This window comes from Lepus europaeus, chromosome 15, assembly GCF_033115175.1.
Source record: "Lepus europaeus isolate LE1 chromosome 15, mLepTim1.pri, whole genome shotgun sequence".
NCBI classification, from domain to species: Eukaryota; Metazoa; Chordata; class Mammalia; order Lagomorpha; family Leporidae; genus Lepus; species Lepus europaeus.
In genome coordinates this window covers 20235733-20248573 of record NC_084841.1, presented here as the reverse complement: position 1 = coordinate 20248573, position 12841 = coordinate 20235733, and positions in this window count along the sequence as shown.

Sequence of the window (12841 nt, the reverse complement as noted above, 5' to 3'; positions counted from 1 at the left end):
TATGCATTACTTAAACATGGCAGGACTTGCTATACTTTGTTGACATCAGGCAGTGAAATGTGAAGTAAAAACAACAAAAAGAAAAAGTGAAGAATAACTTGGAAAATGACCATGAAACTTTCTTTTCTTTCCAACAGCCCTATAAAATGCCAACAGTATTTCAGATACTACTTTATCAACCTATTTACTTTTTCAACATATTTTGTACACTTAACCTCCTATGAGATACATCTTACTATATATTTTATTTGTGGATGACAAGAATTATATCTGTTTTGATTTTTGCTCCTAGTTAGCATCATAAGGATTATTATTGAAAGTATTGGGCCAGCCCCATGGCTCACTTGGTTAATCCTCCGCCTGCGGCGCCGCCATCCCATATGGGCGCCAGATTCTGTCCCGGTTGCTCCTCTTCCAGGCCAGCTCTCTGCTGTGGCCCAGGAAGGCAGTGGAGGATGGCCCAAGTGCTTGGGCTCTGCACCCGCATGGGAGACAAGGAAGAAGCACCTGGTTCCTGGCTTGAGATCAGTGTAGCTCTGGCAGTGGCGGTCATTTGCGGGGTGAATCAACACAAGGAAGACCTTTCTCTCTGTCTCTTCCTCTCATTAACTCTGTCAAATAAATTTTAAAAATTAAAAAAAAGAAAGTATAATGTCTTTATGATGAATAGATGACGTTAGCAGTATATTATTATATAAATGATGAACATAGGCTCAGGAGATGCCAAAATTTTGGATTTGTTCAAAATGAGAGAAAACGTGTGATATTTGAAATAATTTACAACATAAGATTTATTATAATAGTAAATTAAAAATAGATAGAAAACAATTAATAGGAAAACACACAGTTGTCTAAACTTAAAATAAATTTTAGATTTATATATAAGATAAAACAATTTACATTCAATATGATTTATTTTTCTGTAAAAAGTAATGATGACTTTTTGAAATTTCAAGTAACTTTTCCTAAAAAGTTTCTAAAGTGATATTGAATGTACAATGTACATCATTGCCAATGTTGGAATAACAAGTACAAAAATACATCAAATTTTATATATATATATGTATACACATATAAGTATTGGCAAATATAAAAATAGAATGAAAACTGTACAGTTGAAAATGTTTTTAAAGATTAACGAAGCACAGTACTTGAGTTCTTTCTTTTGATCTCTGTGTTAGTAAAGGTTGTAACGAAAATTGTCAAATGACTGCATTTTCTTTCTTGTTAAAAGCTTTCTCATGTGGAAAGTTGTCTTACATTGTGTCAAAAGAATAAACTGTCGGATTGCTAATGTTAAATACATTCTGTGAGTAACTGCCATGTACTAGACTAATTTGACCTTTTCAGAACTCCGAATTTGATTGGATAGACATTTCTCTCCCATTTAAAACCTCAAACCCCTGTTGAGAAGAGTTAGAATGACCATCTGTTGAAATTCAGAATGCTAAAAAGGTTAAAGTACACAACCAAATGCTTCTGAGTATATTTCATGATTACATTTTAACATTTATTTTCTGTCAAAAATTATGAAAACCTGAGATGATGGCATTAATTCAATTTTTTGTTATCCAGAAGGTAAGTGATAAAATAAATGAACATGGTTTACTGTTAGGTGTGACACTGTAGGTCCACATAAAATCATGTCTTAGATTTTGTTTTTGCTGAGGTGTCAAGAATTAGTCTGAAGATGGCCAGCTTCTCACAGCACAATGTGCCAGTCCAGTTCAGCATTGTATTGTGAAAAAGAAAAAAGATTAATGCCTGTCCTTCATTCACGCTTAAAAGTTGAAACTGTTTAGGGGGCCGGCGCCATGGCTCACTTGGTTAATCCTCCACCAGCGGCGCCAGCATCCCAAATGGCCGCCAGGATCTAGTCCCAGTTGCTCCTCTTCCAGTCCAGCTCTCTGCTGTGGCCCGGGAGTGCAGTGGAGGATGGCCCAAGAGCTTGGGTCCCTGCACCAGCATGGGGGATCAGGAAGAAGCACCGGGCTCCTGGCTTCGGATCGGCACAGCCCCAACTATAGTGGCCATCTGGGGAGTGAACTAATGAAAGGAAGACCTTTCTCTTTGTCTCTCTCTCTCACTGTCTATAAATCTTCTGTCAAATAAATTAAAAAAAAATGTATTTAAAAGTTGAAACTGTTTGAACTTCAATCATCATCATGTGTAATTACCTCATATTCATAGTGTGTAATATCCTGGAAGTATAGAATATGAGAAATTAAAATACAATAGATAATATGGCAGAAAACAAATAATTAGATTTATCAGTAAAACAATCAACCTAACTCTTCTGAAAGAATAATATGGTAAATTTTCATTCAAATATATTATTTCTGTATATTAAAATGTAATTATAATGGAAATATTATTAACAGAATTATATTATTTCATTAGATATTGATCTATAAATTATTAACAAAATCTGAAGGAAAATTGTGAAAATATAATTTATTTCCAAAAAGTAAGTATAATTTAAAAATGCCATCCCATAATTTGGCAATATGGATACATTATATGTTATTACACATTTGCTTAAAAACAAGAGAGGGAAAAAAGCAATACTACATTTGTATTTCTTCTTTTAATAAAATGACAAATTTTAGAAATATTTATTTTAATGAAAATAGTACTCAGTTTCTGGCTGAAATTATTGCAAGAAATTTTAGATTACACGCTAAAATGTTTGTACATGAGTGAAATGGTCATCTTTTCATATGATCAATGTTTTGAGTCTTTACCTATATTGCCACTGAACTAGAATGTTTTAACTTTTTACTTGTTGAACTCTTTATTTAATGAAGTATTAAACCTTTTGGCTAAAATATAAATTAAAAATGTTATTAAAAGTTACAAAAGAGAGAGAGACTGAAAGAGGAGAGTGAGAGGGAGAAAACATCACTATATTTTTAGAATTTTATCTATGAATTACATTGAATCTGTTATCTTTAAATTAATATCACATTAAAACAAAAATAAAATTTTATTTTTTAAAAGAATCACAGATGGAGCTGGTGTTGTAGCGTAGCAACACCAGCTTGTGTTTTGTCTGTTTTCTGCAACACTGACATTCCATAGGTGTGCTGTTTTGTGTCCTGAATGCTCAACTACCAGTCCAGCTCCCTGGTAATTGCCTGAGAAAAGCACTGGAAGAAGACCCAAGTGTTTGGGCCCCTGCCACCGATATGGGAGACCTGAATGACTCTCCTGGCATCTGCTACTGGCTTGGCCCTGCTCTGGATGTTGTGGCCATCTGGGTACTGAACCAGCAGATGGAAGATCCCTTTTTTTTTTTTTCTCTTCTTTATCTCTCTCTCTCTCTCTCTCTCTCTCTCTCTCATTGTCCCTTTCTCTGTGTCACTCTGCATTTCAAATAAACAAAGAAATAAGCCTTTAAAAATAAATAAAATGAACTGCTTAAGTAGGTAGTTGGAAATTTAGAACTGATGTCTAAGCTATAGTTCAACATATTTTTAGAAACCTTTTATTTAATGAGTATAGATCTCATAACACATCTTTAGGAATATAATGATTCTTCCCACCATACCTACCCTCCCACCCCCACTCCCTCACCATTTCCTCCATTCTCCCATTCCTAAACCTATTCTCTATTAAGATTCATTTTCGGGGCCTGCGCTGTGGCTCACTTGGTTAATCCTCCGTCTGTGGCACGAGCATCCCATATGGGCCCCGGGGTTCTAGTCCCGGCTGCTCCTCTTCCAGTCCAGCTCTCTGATGTGGCCTGGTAAGGCAGTGGAGGATGGCCCAAGAGCTTGGGCCCCTGTACCCGCATGGGAGACAAGGAAGAAGCACCTGGCTCCTGGCTTCGGATCAGCACAGCTCCAGCCGTTGCAGCCATTTGGGGAGTGAACCAATGGAAGAAAGACCTTTCTGTCTCTCTCTCACTGTCTATAGCTCTACCTGTCAAATAAAAAAAAAAATCATTTTCAATTAACTTTATTTTTCAAAAGATTTTATTTATTTATTTGAAGAATAAAAAGAATTTGAAGAATAAAAATAATTTATTTATTTATTTATTTATTTATTTATTGCCCAAGCACTTGGGCCATCTTATGCTGCTTTCCCAGGCCACAGCATGGAGCTGGATTGGAAGAGCAGAAGCCAGGACAAGAAATGGCACCAATATGGGATGCTGGTGCTGCAGGCAGAGGATTAACCTACTGCACCATGGTGCCTGCCCCTTCAATTAACTTTATACACAGCAGACCAACTCTATACTAAGTAAAGCTTTCAACTATTTGCACACAGACACACACACATACACAAAATATAAAAAACTCTTTGAGAACAAATTTTACAGTTAAATACCATAGTACAGCTCATTTAGCACAGAGATCTTGCATAGGGAGTAAGTGTACAGAGACTCCTGCTGTTAATTTAATAATTAATACTCTTATGTATGATGTCACTGATCACCCGAGGAGGCTCTTGACATGAGCTTCCAAGGCTATGGAAGCCTTATGAATCCACAGTCTCTGTCATTATTTAAGCAAAGCCATAGGCAAAGTGGACGTTCTCTCCTCCCTTCAAAGAACAGTACATCCTTTTTTGATGGCCTCTTCTTTCCACTAAGATCTCACTCACGGAGATCCTTCATTCTACATTTTGTTTTGCTCTGCATTTGTACTGCATTCGAATTCCGGTAGGGATGAACATCAAGTGAATGAGAATTTAAAAAGAAATCAAACATTTAATATGGAGCCCTGAAGCACCCCAACAATAAGAGAATAGGAACTCAAGAGGAACTAAAAAAGAAGATTTGTTAAGGGTCTACCCATAAAATAGGAGAGAAAGAAGTTTGTGTGGTATCATGGAAGTTAGGATGGAGGAATATTTCCAAACAAAACTAACAATCATCTAAGACAAATGCTCATTTGACAAATAAGATGGCACAAGAATACTAGGTTAGGCTGACATCTTAGCAGGCATTAGTGACACTATTGAGAGCAAATATGATGCAGTGTTGAGAATGAAGATGATATTGAAATGTTAGAAAGAACAGGAGAAAAAAGCAGCAGAGAAGTAATAAACATTTCCACATGTTCACTTTCATAGGTATACACATTTTATTCTCACTTATTTGATAGGACTTCAAATAGTACATAGAAAATCTGAATTCAAAGAAGTTTATTTTGTTGCAAAAATTGTTATATTCTTGCACAGCTTTCAGAGAATACACAATTTCCATTAAGTGTTTAAAGAATAAAAAAAAATTGGTCATTTTTTCTGCAGCAAAATAAACTTGTCTTTTAAATCCAGTTTCTACAACTTTTCAAAGTATGTACAGACACACATATCTACACCCACGCATACTTTGCTTAATTTTACATATTTTGGAAAGAATTTATATATTTGACAGAACAATGACACTCAAAACTTCTGGAATTCTAGTCTGTCAAAATTTGGCTGGGATCTGGATGCCATATTTAGAAATACTTTCTGAGTAAAACCAAGTGATTTTCAGTCATGATATGTACAGGCATATCTTCACTTATCTGAACAGCAAGATTATTGCACTCATGTCACTACGTGGACTGTGCTTGAACTATTGAAGTCAATTCAGCTTTTTCTGGTAGAATTTTTTTATAATATCTGTAATAAAGCAAACACCTTTAATTTTCACTTAAGATTGTGTTTCTGATTCTAACACATATACATGTCAAGAAATATTTTCTAGGTGTTTATTAAATAACATGAATTTGATCTATTTTTAACCAAGAAATGTTTGGAAAATTCCTAAAACAATTATCTTAGCCCTGAACATATTTTGGGGCAACTATATAATTGAAATATTATAAGAAAAAATAAATTTTAGGGTATATTCCTTAAAATAATATTTTAATTATTTTATTCATATTCAAAAAGTATATTTCTAAATTACAAAAAAGATCAATGTGCATGTTTCTTTACTGATGTGCTACTATGAAAAAATCATTCTGGTGATTTACATTTAAATTTCTAATTGTGTCTAAAATTGTATGTTAAGTAAGTGTATTTTAAATGCATAAAATATGCTTTGGATACATAAACTGGAAATTTTGATTCAAGATTTTTAATAACAATGCATCATACTGAGGAGTAATTACTAAAAACTACATTAAAGGTGAATGTATATAGAATTAAAATGAGCATTATGAAACATCTTTGAAGCTGATATGTTAGAAATTTATATTCTGTATGATAAAGAAAATCATTTTTTTCTATCTTTAATAACTATTCCTCTGACATTGATCTTCATGCTTACGACGCTTGGCCCTTTGATCAGTTATAGGCATCATCAAAATGCATAAGACGCTAACAAAAAATCCAGGAACAATTCCATGTGTTCTGTTACATATTTCTTCCTAAGTTGGTAACTTGAGAAACAGATATAATAAAAAATAAACTTTAAAAAGATAGGATTTCTACTTATTTTTAAATTGGAAATTCCTAGAATGCCTACCATATGTAACCAGTGGTAGACAAGAATTAACTATTTTTCAGCTAATTAATTTTATAGAAAAATATCAAAGGTCCATTAAGTTGGTTGGCTATAATTGTTTAGATGACTGTAAATGAGACTTACAGGAGTACTTACACAGAATTATGAATAGCTTGTGGTTGTCAACATCACATAAAATCCAGGAACATTTCCCATATTAGAGAGAAAGGTTTAATAAATGTCTGCAAATATTTTTATGTGTGACAGCTGATTTTCTTTGGATAGAAGCTTTCCTGAAACCTCAAGTTAAACATTGCATAAATTTGATGTGGTCTATTATTATCTTAAGGAAAAATTCATTACTGAAAGCAAAATTAAATATTAAAATCGTGCACACTTATTAATTGTATTGCTTGGCCCTGTATATTTTTGTTGTATATAGTTATCTTCTATTCTGATGGGCTAGACAACTTGAGAGTGTATTCAAAATGGAATGTCAAAGTAAATATTTTGTGAAAATCTTCTTTGATTAAGACTACTATATTATTTAACTGTTGAAAGTTGATGCATACATGCCAAAAAATGTAATGCATATGAATGAAATTGACATTTTGAGATTTAATTATAGTTACAGTCCCTGTCAGTATTGTTGAGGAACAGTGCTTTCTTCTTCTTACTATTTGTTGAATTTGTTATTTGGTGGAGGGTTAAGATTATTCCTATAAAATAAACTGAAAGTGTATATCATTTAACAATTAAAAGAAAAAATAAAAAAGGAAGGAAGAGGAAAGGTAGAAACCTGGGCAGGATTGAGAGTAGAGAGAAATATCACTATGCTTCTAAGTCTGTATATATGAAATACATGAAATTTGTTCAACTTATATAAATAAAAAATTTATATAATAACAATTTATATTTATAAATGACAATTTTTTAAAAAGAAAAAAAAGTTCCTATTGACATTCCTAGGTGTGTTTGATATCTCCCCAGTGCTTTTAAGACATAATCATTCATTTCTTCATATTTTCTTGTTCCTTTCTGTAGGAAGACTATGGTATTACCAGGTGGTTCATTAACGATGGAGGTGAAAGACAATCTGAAAAATCGTAAAAGAAATCAATACACACAATTAAAGAGTGGATTCAGCTGCCATGGTTTTTCAATTGAGTATATCACTTAACAAGATCAAACCATGTATTTTTAAGCATTGTTGTGATAATCTTCTCTGAATTATGCAGTTTTGAAAAACAACGAATCCCCTGTTCATTCCAATCAAACTAGGAATAAATAATTCAGAGGCAACAGCAATCAGAAAGGAAAGCTGAATGTCTGTTTTCAGGTCTGCTTCTGTTTCTCCATTTTATTGGCTGTAGTACTGGCAATAATATTGGCAGTTAATAATAGCAAAAGTAACATTTAAGAAGTTTGTATATAATACCATGTGTTTTAATATTTATAAATATCTTATGATGTAATGAGTAACATTCTTTTTTAAAATTGTATTTGTTAGAGAGAGAAAGCGAGTGAGAGAGAGCACTTCTGTCTGCTTGGTCATTCCCCAGATGTCTGCATCAGTCAGGACCCTGCCAGAGGAGAGCCAGAAGCCAGCAGTGCAATCCGGATCTCCCACGTGGGTGGTAGCAACATAACCATGTGAACCATCACGGCTGCATCAGAGTCTGTACTGATAGAGAGCTGGCCCCTGAGCTAGTCCCATTCCGATATGGGACTTGGATATCTTAACTTCTAGATCTGATGTCCACCCCAATTTTCTATAATCATCATTAAATAATTTTGTACAATCAGATCTTTAGTAAACTGTTGATGCCTGAATTCATATTCATCAGGTTGAGTTCCAAGTTTGATTGCTTAATCAATATTTTTTGTTTCTGTGTTTTCTCACTAATAATGAGGGGAAAAAACATGGTTTATTCCTGTGCTAACGAATCTTCTCACTTCATTTGCCCATTTCATATGTAATACCATACTTGCAAATTTTTCCCTGAGAAAAATAATACAATGTTTCTAAGGCTTTTAATTTATTCAGCAAATTTTACATACAGTAAATGCTATGAGAACTTACAAAACCAAGGTTTTCCAGTAACTATGGTGAGGTCTCATACCATTTTTTAAAGCCATGATTTTTTATCTTATTAAATAATCTGACTATATACTTTAGCATGAATTGTTCCACCTTATCTCAAATCTCAACGTGATCTTTTGGGGCAGCCTCTCCAATTTTCCACTCAATAAGATTATTACATTTTGGATTTAAAATTTATAATTACACTCACTTAAAATTACAAAATACCTTTAATTTTCATGTATTTTGATTTATGAGTGTCAAAGCAAGTTTGTTCTTCATTAAGTATAAAATAGCAAGTCTATATATCAATGACACTATAATTGATATTAACATTCTGCTTCAACAGAATAAATTATATATAAATGTTGTTTTTTAAATGCTACTCATAGCATCTTTAGTGTTTTATGAGCTCTGATATAAAATGTATAGATGTTTACAATTGTTATAACTTCCTGATAGAATAGCTGTATTTGTCATTATATTTCCTTCTTCCTATATATAGGTAAATTTTTCTTACTGTATGTTTTGTATGATGCTAATAGAGTTACTCTAGCTCTTTTGGTTCCTATTTGCATGATACTTTCCCCCTTCTGTTTACTTTCAGAGTATTTGTGTCTTTGCATACAAAGTGTGCCTTTTTAGACAGTATCTAGGTTGGACTCTTGTTTTTCTGTAACCAATTCTGTCAAAATCTGTTTGGATTGCAGACTTCAATTACAGTTATTATTCTTACTAATAGAAATATACATATAAATATATGTATCTGTGAGTATGCTATTTTGCTATTTATATATGTGTATATATGCTGTTTTGCTATTTGTTTTCTCTATGTCTTTTAAAATATTTATTTATTTCAAAGGCAGAGTGACAAAAAAAAAAAAAAGTAGAGGCAGACAGAGAAAGAGAGATATTTCATCCACTGGTTCACTTCCCAAATGTCTACAGTAGACACATCTGGGCTTGTATGAAGCCAAGAACTCCATCCTCGTTTCATACGTGGGTGGCAGAGACCGAAGTGCTTTTTCCATCTTCTGCTGCCTTCCCAGGCATATTAGCAGGAAGCCAGATTGGAAGTGGAGTAGCCAGGGCTGGAACTGAAACTCCAATGTAGGATGCAAGGGTTGCAAGTATGGCTTAACTCACTGTGTCACAATGCTAGACACTTTCAATATGTCTTACATTTCGGTTTTCATTTTTATGTTTCTCTATTACTTTCATTCTTGACTTAAATGTTTTCTACAAATAATTTTAATTTTGTTTGTACTTTTTCTGTATTTTCAGCAATTTTTAGCAGATATTGTGGATATTTAAATCAGCGAATTAATATAATCTAGTTGGAATTAATACCAACAATTGAGGATATATTGCCAGCTCTAGAAATGTTTTGCTCCCATATACCTCCATTTTCTCCTTTTCCTCCTATTTGTATTCAAGTTATGTCATTACGCAATATTGTTCCCATCAATCCAGGGTTATAATCCATAAACTGTTATCTTTCAAAATAGTTACATGAAGAGTTATAGAAGGAAATATAACCTTTATTCATTTGGTTAATTCTACTGGAGGCCTTCATTTTTATGTAGATTCGGGCTACTGTTTTGTGTTCTTTATACTAACCTGAAAAATTCTCTTTTGTACTTTTTAGACTTACTTAGTTTTTGAAAAAGTGACAGAGGAAGAGAGAGATCTTCCATTTGCTGGTTCACTCCTCAAATGTCTGCACTGGGCAGACATGGGCCAGGCCAACATCATTTGCTAGACAGTCCATTTGCGTCCTAATAATGGACAGGAAACCAACTAATTAAGCACCATCTGCTGCTTTCCTATGCATATTATCAGGTAGCTGGATCATGAGAGCAACATCAAGAACTCTAATCAGCACTCCAACATGGCGTGCCACCCTGGCAAGTGGTGGGTAAACACATTGGCTACAACTGTGATCCTACGTCTATATTGTATGACATATATGCTAGTGAATATGCCAAGTTTTATTTATTTGAGAATCTTATTTATTTTAAATAGCATAGTATAACAACTTTAGTATCAGATGCAACTATATTTTACTGCTATTGCTGCTTTTTACTGTTGTTGTCTTTTCCTGATTATGATAATTTATTAATGATTTCTTTAAGCCAATTGTGTAGATGTAGTGATCTTCAGACACTGAGTTCTCTGATAATTTGTGTAGGTGGGTGGTGACATGGGGGAAGAGAGGGTATGTTTCATTTTTATTTTTTTATTTTTTTATTTTTAAATCTAGTTTCCTAGAATTAATCTCTAACTCAGTACATTTCAGTGGACTGGCAATTGTTGGTCAGACATTTTTACTTAATTGTCTCATCTGTATTCTTTATTGTTGCTAAGGAAATCTCTGTGAAGAAATAAAATTTCAAATGCCAAGCAATTCACGTGACAAACCAACCTTTCACTTTTTGCTTCTGCAAGTCTTACAGGCACCTAGATGTGAATTACTGAGACTTCCTCCGTGTTGTTCTTTCCTGGAAATATAAGCAAGTATTCCTTATGAACCCAGTCATTTAAATCCCTACAGATATAGAGAAGTTTTCTAAAGTTCCTTGTTGCTGTTAAAAGATGATCTGTTTATTTATTATCTGATAAACATTCATGAGTCAGGAGTATGAGAACAAAACACCACCTTTTATATCTTAATTGACTCTCTCACATATTTCAATACCACCTACTTCTCTTTACTATTTATATAAATTATGGTTTGTATAATTATTCCATAGAACAGCCCCACTATCCCATTTTTTAGATTATCCAAACTGAATAATAGCTAGCATGTGATTGAGTCTCATTTAAACTCTCATCTCTTTGTTCTCTGGAGAATTAATTCTCTTTCCACATGACTGTAATATCTGCCAAAACAGATACAGGATCAGATCTGCATGACCACCAGAAAATGAAGCAGGAAGGGAAACTCCATCTGTCCATTTTCTCCCCAAATTGCTTTCTCCTTCATCTTCCTCCTGACTCTCCACCCATTCCTTCCAACCGCTCACCAACTCCAAGATGGAACACAAAATCAATCACTTCAGTTTAACCATTAGGTTGTGAATGTTGTTGGGCTACTTCTGCAAGTCATTGCTCATCCCTGCTACACTTCCATCACACGGTCTCGCCCATAAGTGGTTTCTTCATTTGGCTTTAACTGGGAGGACTCCAAGCTGTCTACGATATGAAACAGAAGAGTAGCTCTTCCCTAATGTTATCTATAGATGGGCATATTAACTCAGGAAGCAGTTAACTTCCAGTGGTTCAGGGAAAACACATAAATGAGGGCTCCATTGACAGAACTCTGGACAGGATTGAGGGACGAGGAAGGGGATAATTAGGCAGCCAGAATGTCAAGATTGGGGAATTACTGCCACTACCAGGGTTGACAGAGCAAAAGGAGAAACCAAATGTTATTTGAGCTGATAAGAGTTGAGCTGCAAAGGAAGGACTCCCAGGGATCTACAATGGTACTTCAAGGAGTTTATGGAAAATAAAATTAACAGATAAATTTATTTTGATGAAAAAACCGGTTTGGAATTCATTCTTTTTTTAAAATATCCATTTCCATGAGCTTTTGAAGACTCTCTCATGTGCATGGATTTCAATTTAATTGCACTGAAATTCCCATACCTTTTAATTCCATTTTCCATGAACTTGTTGAGATCACCCTGAATAATCCTGGATGGGCACAGCTAGTATGGAGTAGGCTCAAAAGCAAAGAGAGAGAAAGAAATACCTCAGCTCTCTCTTTTCCTGGGTCTTGACCTTAGTTAGAGCTTTCATTGGTAGAACCCAGCCAGCAACCAGAACGCAAACAAGCACTCCTAGAAGGCCTCCACTGGGCTCTGTCTGCTGGCCAACCGAGCAGGGCAGGGAAGGGGAGAAACAGTAATAAACAGTTCCCAGGAGAGATTGGCTAAGTGATCTGACGGTGGGATAGAGAGAGAAAGCCGGTACTGAATCACCACAGCAGAACTTCCTGCTACTTCTCTGGGCTCAGCTTGCAGAAGAGAAGGGCTTACACTTGACAATTTGGTGGTGACTTCAGGAAACACCTGCCACTTATGCTGAAGCTCCTGCCTTGTGCTATGCTGGTTGCAACGTGTCTGAGTCTCTTAAAATAATTCTCTTGAATATTTACATTCATCTTCACTCAGTCACCAAAGATTTACTTAGTGTTTACTAACTCTATAGGATCTTCTTTTAAATATTTGACAAAGCCCTTGGCTATCCAAGTTATCAAGACGTTAGGCAGCTTGGTGGTTGCCAAAAGATTTCTGTTAGTTTTCTTG